Here is a 14,176-nt window from a genome sequence, read left to right as displayed (position 1 = left end):
CTCCTGAGTAGGGGGTCTTTAGCTAAAGGTCTGCCTAAAAAGGAGTGTGAAATGGTTCTCAAGACCTCCCCAGAAATCCCTCTAGCTTCTAGTAGGGACCTGTCAAGCTCAAGGCTGTCAGATTGAGTTTCCTCAGATCTAGGCAGGAACCTGTGTCCTGATACACTAGGTCCTGCATTGGGGGGAGTCTCCAAAATGTTCCCTGACTCATCTTCATGAGCTGGGTGAACCAAGACCCTCTTCGGCCAGAATGGTATTATCGCAATGACCGGGGTCTGGTCTTGCTTGATTTTCGTCAATACCCTTGCTATCATGGAAATTGGATGTAATATGTAAGCTAGCCTGATAGACAGAGCGTCTATCGCCAGAGGATTGTCCTCCTTGTAGAGGGAGCAGAATCTGTCCACCTTGGCATTGGCTGTTAGGACTAAGGGAAAACAAATTTACATTAAAATGAATGCATCTTCGATTTGGCATAGTTTTCTTTCATGAACAGAGCAAGTTCTTGGTTCAGAAGTGATTCAAGAGCTAATTAGCTACAGAGCAAAATACATGAGGATTTGTTAGTACACTTGTTTGTTTATATTATACCAATCCTGGATTTCTGCCTTTAGCTGGAACCTTGATATCTCTTTACTCCTCAGCATCCGGTAATGCTTCCATTTGGCGAAGTTGTGACCTAGGATGACAAACACGTAATTGATTAATATGCACCCATTTCTCTATAAATTCATCCCCCTTAGAAATTTTGATCTTGTAGACCACAGATGACAATTTGTCAATAACGACACAGGGTCCCTTCCAGGAAGGCAGGAACTTCCTTTCCTTCACCTGATCCCAGGAAAAGTTATAGAGATAAACCCGATCAGAAATCTGGTACTCCTTTTGAGTAGTCTTTAGATCATAGTAGGTTTCGGCGCTTACTTCTGCTTTCTCTATATTCCCCTGGGAAAACGCAAAAGCATGCTGAAGGTGCTTGCGTAGATTCTCCATGTATTAATGAGCTGTTGAAGCGTTTATCAAATTGTGGTCTGTTGTCCAGTAGAGTAAATGCTGGGGTAATACCATCTTCCTGCCTGTGATCATTTTGAAGGGAGAAAGTTTGGTTTCTGCGCTTGGGGTGGCTCTGATGGCCATGAGAACCAAAGGCAACTTCACATCCCATTCTTTACCGGATTAATTGACAAATTTCTTTTGAATGTTGACAATGGTTTGGTTGTAGCGTTCTACTCCACCACTAGAGGCTGGCCGATAAGCTATATGTAGCTTTCTTTTTATTCCCAGTATCCCCCACATTTTTGTCATCACCTCACTAGTCAAATGACTTCCACGATCGGATTCAATGCCTTGGGGAAGCCCAAACCTGGAAAATATGTGGTTAATAAGTAGAGACGCGCGCACACTTGAACTGCATGTTCTGCAAGGCAAACATTCCACCCATTTTGTGAACAAACAAGTCACGGTTAACATATATATGTTGCCTTTTGATGAAGTTGTTACTGTCCAATAAAGTCAATTTGGATGTCTGACCATGGCATGGACATCCCCCTTTTGATCAGCGGTGCCCGATGAGTGGGTGCTTGCGGCTGGAATTGAGGACATATTAAACATCCTTGACAATACGTGCGGACGTCTTGCAACATATGAGGCCAATAAGCGCAAACCCATAATAATTCATACATTAACTTCTCACCTCAATGACCAGCTGTTGGGGCGTCATGGGTGTGCTGTAACATCAAACTTTGGAATGCCTCGAGTACCACTCATTGTGAGATACCATTCTTTGAGGTTCTTACCAACAGTCCATCCTGTAATGAGAATTGGAACTTACCCTTCATCAAAATCCATAACTCTTTACCTGCACAGTCTTCCACAGTTATGGGACAATTCTGTGGATCTTCAATGTGATTGTAAAAGATACTAATGACTAGATCCCACTTTTGACTCTCGATGAGATTCTCACTAGGGGAATTTGGCTCCACTGCACCACATTGGCTTCGGCCTCTTTTTGGGCCTGTCTTCTTGTCATTGCCTCCACTTGAACAGTTCCTATAAGGTTATCAAAGTTCAGGACTTCTCCATTAATGGCTCCTTGTTTGGCAAGGGAATCTGCCAAATCATTCCCTTCCTTATCCACACCTAGATATTTTGAATGGCCTTTTACCTTTTTACAGTAAATGGTGATACCATGGGCGGTAACCATCTTGTAGATCCTACAAAACATTTTACCATGCTTGACAGGCTTGTTGCTTCTTACCATGTTAGACCTTTTCCATCCAGGGAAGTACTCCACAAAGCTGTTGCTAACATAATTAGAATCTGTGATTATAACAAACTCTTTAATACCAGATTCAATAGCCATTTGTAAGGCTTTATACACAGCGGTAAGCTCTGCGACCTGGCTACTTTTGGGACCAATTTTGTACCCCACGGACACATCTGGGAATATATTATTCCACAAGACTCCGATACCTGCAACCAGTGTACGTTCAGTTTCTTCATTGGTATGGAAAGAACAGCCGTCTACATATACACATGGTAAGAATTTGCAATACTCTTCTTCATAAGACTTGTATAGAGATAAAGATTGTTGTTCCAGGAAATCATTTCCGGTTGATTCATCTTTATGTCCTGCATTGGTACAATCATGAAGCTCAGCTAATCCTTGAGCAACTGGATTCTTATTATTTTGTTTGTACCTGATTTCCAATGGCCATCCCATTAAGGACATCATACAGGCGGTTATCCTGCTGTTTGACATATTCCCATCCTTGATTCGATCACTTTGCAAATATTGCAGTGGTTGGTGTGCAGTTTCCACAATGATCTTTTCACCTTGGATAAAACTCCTGAAATATAGCCCACACTGTTGACAATAATGCTTTTTCACAGTCATTAAATTTTACCTCAACAGGTGATAAGGACTTGCTGGCATAGGTGATGATCTTATTCAGGTTTCCCTGTTTCTTTAAGAGGACTGCGCTCACGCTTTTGTTGGTGAAGCCTGTTTCAGTGAAGAAAGGTTTCCCACCTTCTGAGTTCACAAGGCATGGAGCTTGGGTGAGTCTGGCTTTGACCTCATTCACAGCTTGCTCGTGGCCTTTACTCCATTCCCATTTCACGCCTTTCTTCAGCAACTGCAAAAGAGGTTTCATAATCTCGGCATAGTTGTCTATGAACTTACGTGAATAGTTCATCATACCCAGGAAGGATCTCAACTCCTTGAGATTTGTAGGTGACTTCGTATTGGTCACTGCTTCCACTTTCCTTTTCTGCTGGTTGATTCCATCAGCAGTGATTTCGTGACCTAGGAAATTGACTTTGGTACGACACCATTGAGCCTTCTGCAAAGAAAGCTTCACACCAGCTTTCCTCAGTTGGGTTAGCACATGCCTCAGTTCCGCAATGTGTTCAAGTCGTGCTTTTGATCAGGACATCATCCACATAGGATAAAGCACCTCGTTCGGTGGCATCAGGCATCGCCTTATGCATGAACATAGCAAACTCATGGCCTGCATTAATGTACCCGAAAAGCAATTGGGTCCAGGCATATTGCTGCTTCCCAAATGTGAGGCCAATTTGATTGATTCTTCTCGTCCACCTTTATCGTCCAATATCCTTGCGCACTGTCAAGAGCAGTGAACATTTTGGACCCCTGTATCTGTGCCAAACACTGGTCAATATATGGCACGGGCTATCCGGACATATATACCCGTTTATTTAACTGCCGTAGGTCCGAACAGAGGTGAAATTGACCATTTGGTTTGAGAATCCCAAGTATAGAATGGTTGAACGAGCTGTGCACCGGATGGATGATTCCCCGCTTCTCCAAGTTCTTGACGATTTCCGATAGCGACTCAGAAGCTACCAGCGGAAGACGGTACTGTTTGACATATACAGTGGGTGCTATGGGATCCGTCTGGATTATTGCAACGTGCAGGTCAGTTTCCCCACAGTCATAGGAGTCCTTAGCAAACATGTCCTGGAATTCTGCGAAGAGCCCCTTTAGCTGTTGACGCTCTGATTCATCAGAACATGCGTCGGCTATAGAGATTTGGGATTCTGGGAAGATTTCAGGTTGACTTAACTCGTAAGCTTCTTCAAGCTCACTGGTTAAATCGTTTTGAGTATTGTGTACCTTCTCTTTTCCTTGTTGGCATGACTCATACTCATTTTCATCGATCTCTTGGTTGAAAACCAAAGATGATTCTTCAATGTGGCATGTACCTTCTTCAGAACTGAAAGGATAAACAGAGTAGATATTAAATTAGCCCCTCAGGTGTTGAGGAAAAATGTTGTTCCATTACTTGCTCTTCTGTCAAGTATTCATCGGGAATAAGTCCAATGACGTCATTCTGGAATCCAAAAGTGTAATACTCCGAATCCATACCTAGGCCAATAATGGTACCTTTTTGTAAGGATACTCTATGGAGAGCCATATTATGAATTACCATATGCAATGGATCCTGATGGATGTTTACCATAGGAGTGGACTTTACCTTCAGGCCGAGTTGCTGTATCCGGTTAGACAAATAGATCAAAGCATCTGCATTCTTCAATTTTTGCCCCTGCTTTACTTGAATGGGAAGAATAAATGACTTGCACCCTTCAGGGATTTTAACCTCATCAGCAACCATGATACTTATGGCATAGGGCAGTGATGGCTAACCTTGGCACTCCAGCTGTGGTAAAACTACAACTCCCAAGATGCCCCCCTTGCTTGGCTGCTCTCAGAACTCTATAGAAATAAATGGAGCATGCTGGGAGTCGTAGTTTCACCACAGCTGGAGTGCCAAGGTTAGCCATCACTGGCATAGGGCATCTGTTGTCCCTACCTCAAGGCTTGCTCTTCATCCTGGAACCCCTCTGGGTTTCCAGGTATTCTGGACCATAGAGTATTGTTGACCAGATCAATCTGCACGGCAAATCGGTGTAGAAGATCATTACCTATGTATATCTGGTACCGTGGTTCATTCAACACGATGAACAAATGTTCCGTAGTCTTATCTCCTATGGAAATAGACAATAGACATCTTGCAATCACATTATGCCTTTGACAATCTCCATCCAGATCATGAATCCATTGGTCCTGTGGAGAGGAACCTTTAATCACTTTAGGGTTGGTGACCTGTTTTAAGAGATCTAGGCTTATATAACTGGCTTCGGATTTTAGATCCAACTTGGCATATTTCACCTGGGCTATATTGTTCACCTGTATAGGAATCAATAAGTTATCATTAACTTTCTCAATCCGTACCATGGATTGAGTATGCTCGGTTTAGGTACGCAACTTCATAATTTCCCCCTACAAGAGAAATAGTTAAGACATCCCTATCCAAGGTTACCTTTTCAATTCTGTCCTTCTGGATGGTTATGGTATGAGCGGTACCATTGACTTCTTCTCCAGGCTTACCATTTTTCAGGATTGTGACATCCTGCATCCAGTCGTTCCTAAAACTAACTTCAACAGAGTTAAGCCTTTCTTCAATCACATGGCAACTATGGTGGGGTTGTGCATTGCAAGAATACTCATAGGCAATAGGTGCCTTTACCTGAGTCCAAATTTCTTCATTGATGAAGTCTACTATGGAACTCAATCTTTTCAGGAGGTCGATTCCTATCATCAGCCGATCATAGGGAAGGTCCACAATGAGTGTGGGATGTCTAATTACCTTCTTGCCAATTTAAATTTTAACTATGCTGTACCTCTTACCTGCAAAGTATCTCCGCATACACTTATCAAAGAGCCATCAAACAATTTCAACTTTGGCCTCTTTGCTGTCACCTCTAATACCTGTTGGAAATAACTATATGACAATATGGTGGCTTGTGATCCTGTGTCAAGTAAACCCTTAATTGGCCCGATAAGTTTATCTTGAAGATAAGAATCAACAAAATATCGGCCTCTAACCTGAAACAAATCACATAAGAAATTAGGATGTTCACTCATCTGACGCTTTTTAAGGATTTGATCCTTTTGCAGTGATGCGACTTCTGGAGAAACCCGGACATTCTTACTGCACGCGGCAGCAGCCCCCACCTTTGGGGAGAACTGGATTATATCAAAGTTTACAGACGGCAAGCTCACAGATTGTCGATGAGATGATGGGATCACTCACTGGAGAAGACACATTAGTGCATGAATCAACATGGTTAGATTGCAAGATAGACAACAAGTTAGACACTTCCTCTTCAGCCTCAATTTTAGCTTCAGGAACTCTGCAGGGCAATATAGGATTAGAAATCACATTAGATTCTTCTATAATCAGCTCAGTAGCCTTGCGTTGGCGTGAGCTCTGGCCCCGCCCTGCCTGCTTTATAGGGCTGAACTGGGCCCTGCAGCCGCCCCTAAAAAAGGCTCAGGTTCTTTTTCCATGGACACCTGGGACATCTTAATAACTATTTTAGTTAATTTAGCCACTTGATCTGCCAACTGATCAAACCGACCATTTGATTTGCGCAGTTTGGTTTTGTGGTGTACCCTTACTAGAAGTGGGAGACCGACTTCCAGGTGAAGAAGAGAGTTCAGGCCTACCTTCCTTCTGTTGACTGGGCCTGTTATTCCAGCATCTGTATCTCAGGGGACCCCTATTGTAATATTGGGGACAATAGTTAAACCTTTTGTCTCCATTATTATTCCCCTCTGACCCGTTGGGGCTATGAGGCTTTGTTTGCTTGGGTCCTACCTGTTGTCGCTGTGTTTGTTGGAAAGGTCCTGTCGACGGAGGGTACCTGCGTGGCTGTGTTTCAAATCCCAGGTTTGGGTTTATCTTAGCTTCTGCTACATTTTGTTTTGGGGACCTTTTGTATCTCCTCTCACCCGTAGCATGGCACTCACTGATGTTATACAGGGAAGTTGCAGCCATCACCAATCTGTCGAATGGAGCTTTGAGATCAAGATCTCTAGCTAGGCTAAGTTTAAGTTGCATAGGCATTGCATCATAAAACAGTTGTTTGAATTCCCCAGATTCCCAATTTGGGGACCTATACCCTAACCCATAGGCATTTTTAACTCCTTAAAGGGAACCTGTCACCAGTTTTATGGTGTCCTAACTAAAAGCAACATAAATAAGTGACTGATTCTCTTAGCGAAATGCTGGGTCACTTTCTTTAATTGACCCAGTCAATCTGCGAACATCTTGTATTAAAAAGCTCCAGCTCATAATGGTGAATCCTGAATATTCATGAGCTCCTGACTCTCCCCGCCTACCTGCTGCTGATTGACAGTTATTTTCCTTATGAATCAGCAGCAGGTGGGCAGGGGAGTGGCTATATCTCTGAATTAAATATACGCTGGACTCAATGACATCACGCTGGACTCAAATCAGCTCATTAGCATGCGGCGTGTGGCATCTTTGTGTGTATATTATGAGGTAGCCTATCTGTCACACCAGTAAGTGAATACATCTAAGGTACTTTTTAGTAGTTAATGATTGTATACAATTAGTTAGATTATAATCAAATATTCACATGACAGGTTCCCTTTAAGGACTCAGCCTTATTTCACCTTAAGGACCAGGCCATTTTTTACAAATCTGACCAGTGTCACTTTAAGTGGTGATAACTTTAAAACGCTTTGACTTATCCAGGCCAGTCTGAGATAGTTTTTTCGTCACATATTGTACTTCATGACATTGGTAAAATTAAGTTAAAAAAATTCATTTTTATTTATAAAAAAATACCAAATTTGTCACAAAAAAATTAAAAATGTCAAATTTCCAAGTTTCAATTTCTCTACTTCTATAATACATAGTAATACCTCCAAAAATTGTTATTACTTTACATTCCCCATATGTCTACTTCATGTTTGGATCATTTTGGGAATGATATTTTATTTTTTGGGGATGTTACAAGGCTTAGAAGTTTAGAAGCAAATCTTGAAATTTTTCAGAAATTTTCAAAAACCCAATTTTTAGGGACCAGTTCAGGTCTGAAGTCACTTTGCGAGGCTTACATAATAGAAACCACCAAAAAATGACCTCATTCTAGAAACTACACCCCTCAAGGTATTCAAAACTGATTTTACAAACTTTGTTAACCCTTTAGGTGTTAGAGAATTAATGGAAAATAGAGATACAATTTCAAAAAATGTTGGCAGATTTTCCATTTTAATAAAAAACATTTCAGTTACAAAGCAAGGGTTAACAGCCAAACCAAACTCAATAATTATGGCTCTGATTCTGTAGTTTACAGAAATACCCCCATATGTGGCCGTAAACCGCTGTATGGGCACACGGCAGGGCGCAGAAGGAAAGGAATGCCATACGGTTTCTGGAAGGCAGGTTTTGCTGGACTGTTTTTTTTTTTTTTTACACCATGTCCCATTTGATTTTACACCATGTCCCATTTGAAGCCCCCCTGATGCACCCCTAGAGTAGAAACTCCATAAAAGTGACCCCATCTAAGAAACTACACCCCTCAAAGGTATTCAAAATTGATTCCACAAGAATTAATGGAAAATAGAGATACAATTTAAAAATGTCATTTTTTTTGGCAGATTTTCCATTTTAATATTTTTTTTACTTTTACAAAGCAAGGGTTAACAGCCAAAGAAAACTCAATATTTATGGCCCTGATTCTGTAGTTTACAGAAACACCCCATATGTGGTCGCAAACTACTGTATGGGCACACGGCAGGGCGCAGAAGGAAAGGAATGCCATACGTTTTTAGGAAGGCAGGTTTTGCTGGACTGTTTTATTTTACACCATTTCCCATTTGAAGCCCCCCTGATGCAACCCTAGAGTAGAAACTCCATAAAAGTGACCCCATCTAAGAAACTACACCCCTCAAGGTATTAAAAACTGATTTTACAAACGTCGTTAACCCTTTAGGTGTTCCACAAGAGTTATTGGCAAATGGAGATGAAATTTCAGAATTTCAATTTTTGGGCAAATTTTAAATTTTAATCCATTTTTTAAAAGAAACAAAGCAAGGATTAACAGCCAAACAAAACTCAATATTTATGGCCCTGATTCTGTAGTTTACAGAAACACCCCATATGTGGTCGTAAACTGCTGTACGGGCACACGGCAGGGCGCAGAAGGAAAGGAATGTTTTTGGAAGGCAGATTTTGCTCGACTGTTTTTTTTTTACACCATGTCCCATTTGAAGCCCCCCTGATGCACCCCTAGAGTAGAAACTCCAAAAAAGTGACGCCATTTTAGAAACAACGGGATAGGGTGGAAGTTTTGTTGGTACTAGTTTAGGGTACATATGATTTTTGGTAGCTCTATATTACACTTTTTGTGAGGCAAGATAACAAGAAATAGCTGTTTTGGCACCGTTATTATTTTTTGTTATTTACAACATTCATCTGACAGGTTAGGTCATGTGATATTTTTATAGACCAAGTTGTCACGTACGTGGCGATACCTAATATGTATACTTTTTTATTTATGTAAGTTTTACACAATGATTTCATTTTTGAATTAAAAAAAATCATGTTTTAGTGTTTCTATAGTCTGAGAGCTTACCGATTACCTTGGGTAGGGTATGATTTTTGCGTGATGAGATGACGGTTTTATTGGCACTATTTTGGGGTGTGTGTGACTTTTTGATCGCTTGCTATTACACTTTTTTTGATGTAAGGTGACAAAAAATAGTTTATTTAGCACAGTTTTTATTTTAAATTTTTTACGGTGTTCATCTGAGGGGTTAGGTTATGTAATATTTTTATAGAGCCGGTCGATACGGATGCGGCGATACCTAATATGTATACTTTTTTTTATTTATGTAAGTTCTACACAATAATATCATTTTTGAAAAAAATAAATAAATCATGTTTTAGTCTCCATAGTCTGAGAGACATAGTTTTTTCAGTTTTTGGGCGATTATCTTAGGTAGGCTCTCATTTTTTGCGGGATGAGATGATGGTTTGATTGGCACTATTTTGGGGTGCATATGACTTTTTGGTTGCTCTTTATCACACTTTTTGTGAGGCAAGGTAACAAGAAATAGCTATTTTGGCACCGTTTTTATTTTTTGTTATTTTCTAAATTCATCTGACAGGTTAGATCATGTAATATTTTTATAGAGCAGGTTGTCACGGATGCGGCGATACCTAATATGTATACTATTTTTTTTATTTATGTAAGTTTTACACAATGATTTCATTTTTGAAACAAAAAAAAAATCATATTTTAGTGTCTCCATAGTCTGAGAGCCATAGTTTTTTCAGTTTTGGGGAAAATATCTTGGGTAGGGTATGATTTTTGCGGGATGAGATGACGGTTTGATTGGCACAATTTTGGGGTGCGTATGACTTTTTGATCGCTTGCTATTACACTTTTTGTGATGTAAGGTGACAAAAAATTGCTTTTTTTACACCGTTTTTTTTTACGGTATTCACCTGAGGGGTTAGGTCATGTTATATTTTTATAGAGCAGGTTATTATGGATGCGGCAATACCTAATATGTATACTTTTTTTTATTTATGTAAGTTTTACACAATTATTTTATTTTTGAAACAAAAATAAATAAATCATGTTTTAGGGCGATTGTTTTTTCAGTTTTTGGGCGATTATCTTAGGTAGGGTCTCAATTCTTTGCGGGATGAGGTGACGGTTTGATTGGTACTATTTTGGCGTACATACGACTTTTTTGATCACTTTTATTACCTTTTTTGGGAAGTAAGGTGGGCAAAATTTCTATTTCATCATAGTTTTTTATTTTTATTTTTTATGGCGTTCACCGTGCGAGTAAAGTAACATGACCGTTTTATAGATCAGGTCGTTACGGACGCGGTGATATCAAACATGTGTAGGGAATTTTATTTTTTTCATTTTTAGGCTACTTTCACACTAGCGTTCAGAGCGGATCCGTTCTGAACGGATCCGCTCATATAATGCAGACGGTGGCTCTGTTCAGAACGGATCCGTCTGCATTATATTGTATAAAATTTTCTAAGTGTGAAAGTAGCCTGAGCGGATCCGTCCAGACTTTTACATTGAAAGTTAATGGTGGACGGATCCGTTTGAAGATTGAGCCACAGTGTGTCATCTTCAAACGGATCCGTCCCCATTGACTTACATTGTAAGTCTGGACGGATCCGCACGCCTCCGCACGGCCAGGCGGACACCCGAACGCTGCAAGCAGCGTTCAGGTGTCCCCCTGCTGAACGGAGCAGAGGCTGAACGCCGCCAGACTGATGCATTCTGAGCGGATCCGCGTCCACTCAGAATGCATTAGGGCTGGACGGAAGTGTTCGGGTCCGCTTGTGAGCCCCTTCAAACGGAGCTCACAAGCGGACAGCCGAACGCTAGTGTGAAAGTAGCCTTAATCAGTGATAAATGTGTTTTTTGATTTTAACTTTTTTTTTATTTTTTGACCCAGACCCACTTGGTTCTTGAAGATCCAGTGGGTCTGATGTCTGTATAATACAGTACAGTACACTATATAGTGTACTGTACTGTATTTTCACTTTACAAAGTCTGATTAGACTTCTGCCTTTAGCAGAAGTCTAATAAGCACCATGGACAGCCTCTGATCAGTACCATGGACAGCCGGACTCCTGTAAAGGCATCCGTTTGCCATGGTAACCATCACTCGCTGCCACAGCAGAGCAGTGGGTGATGGGGAGGGAGCTGAAAAGGCACAGCAGCCCCTGATGGGAGAGGGAGGGAGCTCCCTCCCTCTTAACCTTTTCCATACAGCGGTCCCTATGGACCGCGGCATGGAAGGGGTTAAACGCATGGCATCTGTGCCAGCACAGATGTCAGGCGTTTCAAGCAGAGTGTCAGCAATGTGCTGACACTCTTCAAACCGCTCGGCTATCCTGAGAGAAGGGGCGGGCAGATGATCACATGCCTGCCCGCCCCCCCAAGCACCGCCCACCCTTCCTACCGCACTCCTGGCAGCCTCCCCCGCTGCGCCCACCGGCAGATAACAAAGAGGGCATTAAAACAAAGGTTTGAAGTTTCTGATCCCCGTGGTCACAGCGAGTGGCTTAACAACAGAGGAATAATTCAAAATGAACTTTGTGTAATAATTGGCAAAACCCAAAAACCGCATCAGCGCCTTCTGATTCTCAGGAAGCTCCCAATCAAGCACAGCGCGGACCTTCTCAAGGTCCATCCGAAAACCAGAAGCGGAGAGAAGAAAACCAAGAAATTGAATCTCCGGAACCGCAAACACACATTTTTCCAGTTTAGCTTACAATTTATTCTCCCGCAGAATCAGCAAGACCTGACGTAGGTGGTCTCGATTAGTCTTGAAATCAGGATAAAAAATCTAAATGTCATCTAGATACACCAGTACAAATTTCCCCATTAAATGATAAAAAATGCTGTTCACAAAATGTTTGAAGACGGCCGGAGCATTCATCAAACCAAAGGGCATAACTAAATTCTCGAAATGACCCTCAGGGGTATTGAAGGCCGTCTTCCATTCGCCCCCTTCCCTGACCCTGACTAGGTTGTATGCCCCTCTTAAATCCAACTTAGAAAAAACTTTAGCCCCAACAATCTGGTTAAATAGGTCCGGGATCAGAGGAAGCGGATAAGGGTCACGAATCGTGATACGGTTTAGCTCCCTGAAATCCAGACAAGGTCTTAAAGAAGCATCTTTTTTCTTAACAAAAAAAAAAACCAGCCGCAACAGGTGATTTCGAGGGTCGGATGTGTCCCTTTCTCAGGCTCTCAGAGATATACAGTACAGACCAAAAGTTTGGACACACCTTCTCATTCAAAGAGTTTTCTTTATTTTCATGACTATGAAAATTGTAGATTCACACTGAAGGCATCAAAACTATGAATTAACACATGTGGAATTATATACATAATAAAAAAAGTGTGAAACAACTGATACAATATGTCATATTCTAGGTTCTTCAAAGTAGCCACCTTTTGCTTTGATTACTGCTTTGCACACTCTTGGCATTCTCTTGATGAGCTTCAAGAGGTAGTCACCTGAAATGGTCTTCCAACAGTCTTGAAGGAGTTTCCAGAGATGCTTAGCACTTGTTGGCCCTTTTTGCCTTCACTCTGCGGTCCAGCTCACCCCAAACCATCTCAATTGGGTTCAGGTACGGTGACTGTGGAGGCCAGGTCATCTGGCGCAGCACCCCATCACTCTCCTTCATGGTTAAATAGCGCTTACACAGCCTGGAGGTGTGTTTGGGGTCATTGTCCTGTTGAAAAATAAATGATGGTCCAACTAAATGCAAAACGGATGGAATAGCATGCCGCTGCAAGATGCTGTGGTAGCCATGCTGGTTCAGTATGCCTTCAATTTTGAATAAATCCCCAACAGTGTCACCAGCAAAGCACCCCCACACCATCACACCTCCTCCTCCATGCTTCAGGGTGGGAACCAGGCATGTAGAGTCCATCCATTCACCTTTTCTGCGTCGCACAAAGACACGGTGGTTGGAACCAAAGATCTCAAATTTGGACTCATCAGACCAAAGCACAGATTTCCACTGGTCTAATGTTCATTCCTTGTGTTCTTTAGCCCCAAACAAGTCTCTTCTGCTTGTTGCCTGTCCTTAGCAGTGGTTTCCCAGCAGATATTCTTCCATGAAGGCCTGATTCACACAGTCTCCTCTTAACAATTGTTCTAGAGATGTGTCTGCTGCTAGAACTCTGTGTGGCATTGACCTGGTCTCTAATCTGAGCTGCTGTTAACCTGCGATTTCTGAGGCTGGTGACTCAGATGAACTTATCCTCCGCAGCAGAGGTGACTCTTGTTCTTCCGTTCCTGGGGCGGTCCGCACGTGAGCCAGTTTCTTTGTAGCGCTTGATGTTTTTTGTGACTACACTTGGGTACACTTTTAAAGTTTTCCCAATTTTTCGGACTGACTGACCTTCATTTCTTAAAGTAATGATGGCCACTCATTTTTCTTTACTTGGCTGATTTTTTCTTGCCGTAATACAAATTCTAACAGTCTATTCAGTAGGACTAGCAGCTGTGTATCCAGCTGACTTCTCCACAACACAACTGATGGTCCCGACCCCATTTATAAGGCAAGAAATCCCACTTATTAAACCTGACAGGGCACACCTGTGAAGTGAAAACCATTTCAGGTGACTACCTCTTGAAGCTCATCAAGAGAATGCCAAGAGTGTGCAAAGCAGTAATCAAAGCAAAAGGTGTCTACTTTGAAGAACCTAGAATATGACATTTTCAGCTGTTTCACACTTTTTTGTTATGTATATAATTCCACATGTGTTAATTCAT

Source organism: Bufo gargarizans, chromosome 9, assembly GCF_014858855.1.
Source record: "Bufo gargarizans isolate SCDJY-AF-19 chromosome 9, ASM1485885v1, whole genome shotgun sequence".
In the NCBI taxonomy this organism is placed as follows: domain Eukaryota; kingdom Metazoa; phylum Chordata; class Amphibia; order Anura; family Bufonidae; genus Bufo; species Bufo gargarizans.
The sequence above is the reverse complement of the archived record's forward strand: the minus strand, read 5'-3'. Positions refer to the sequence as shown.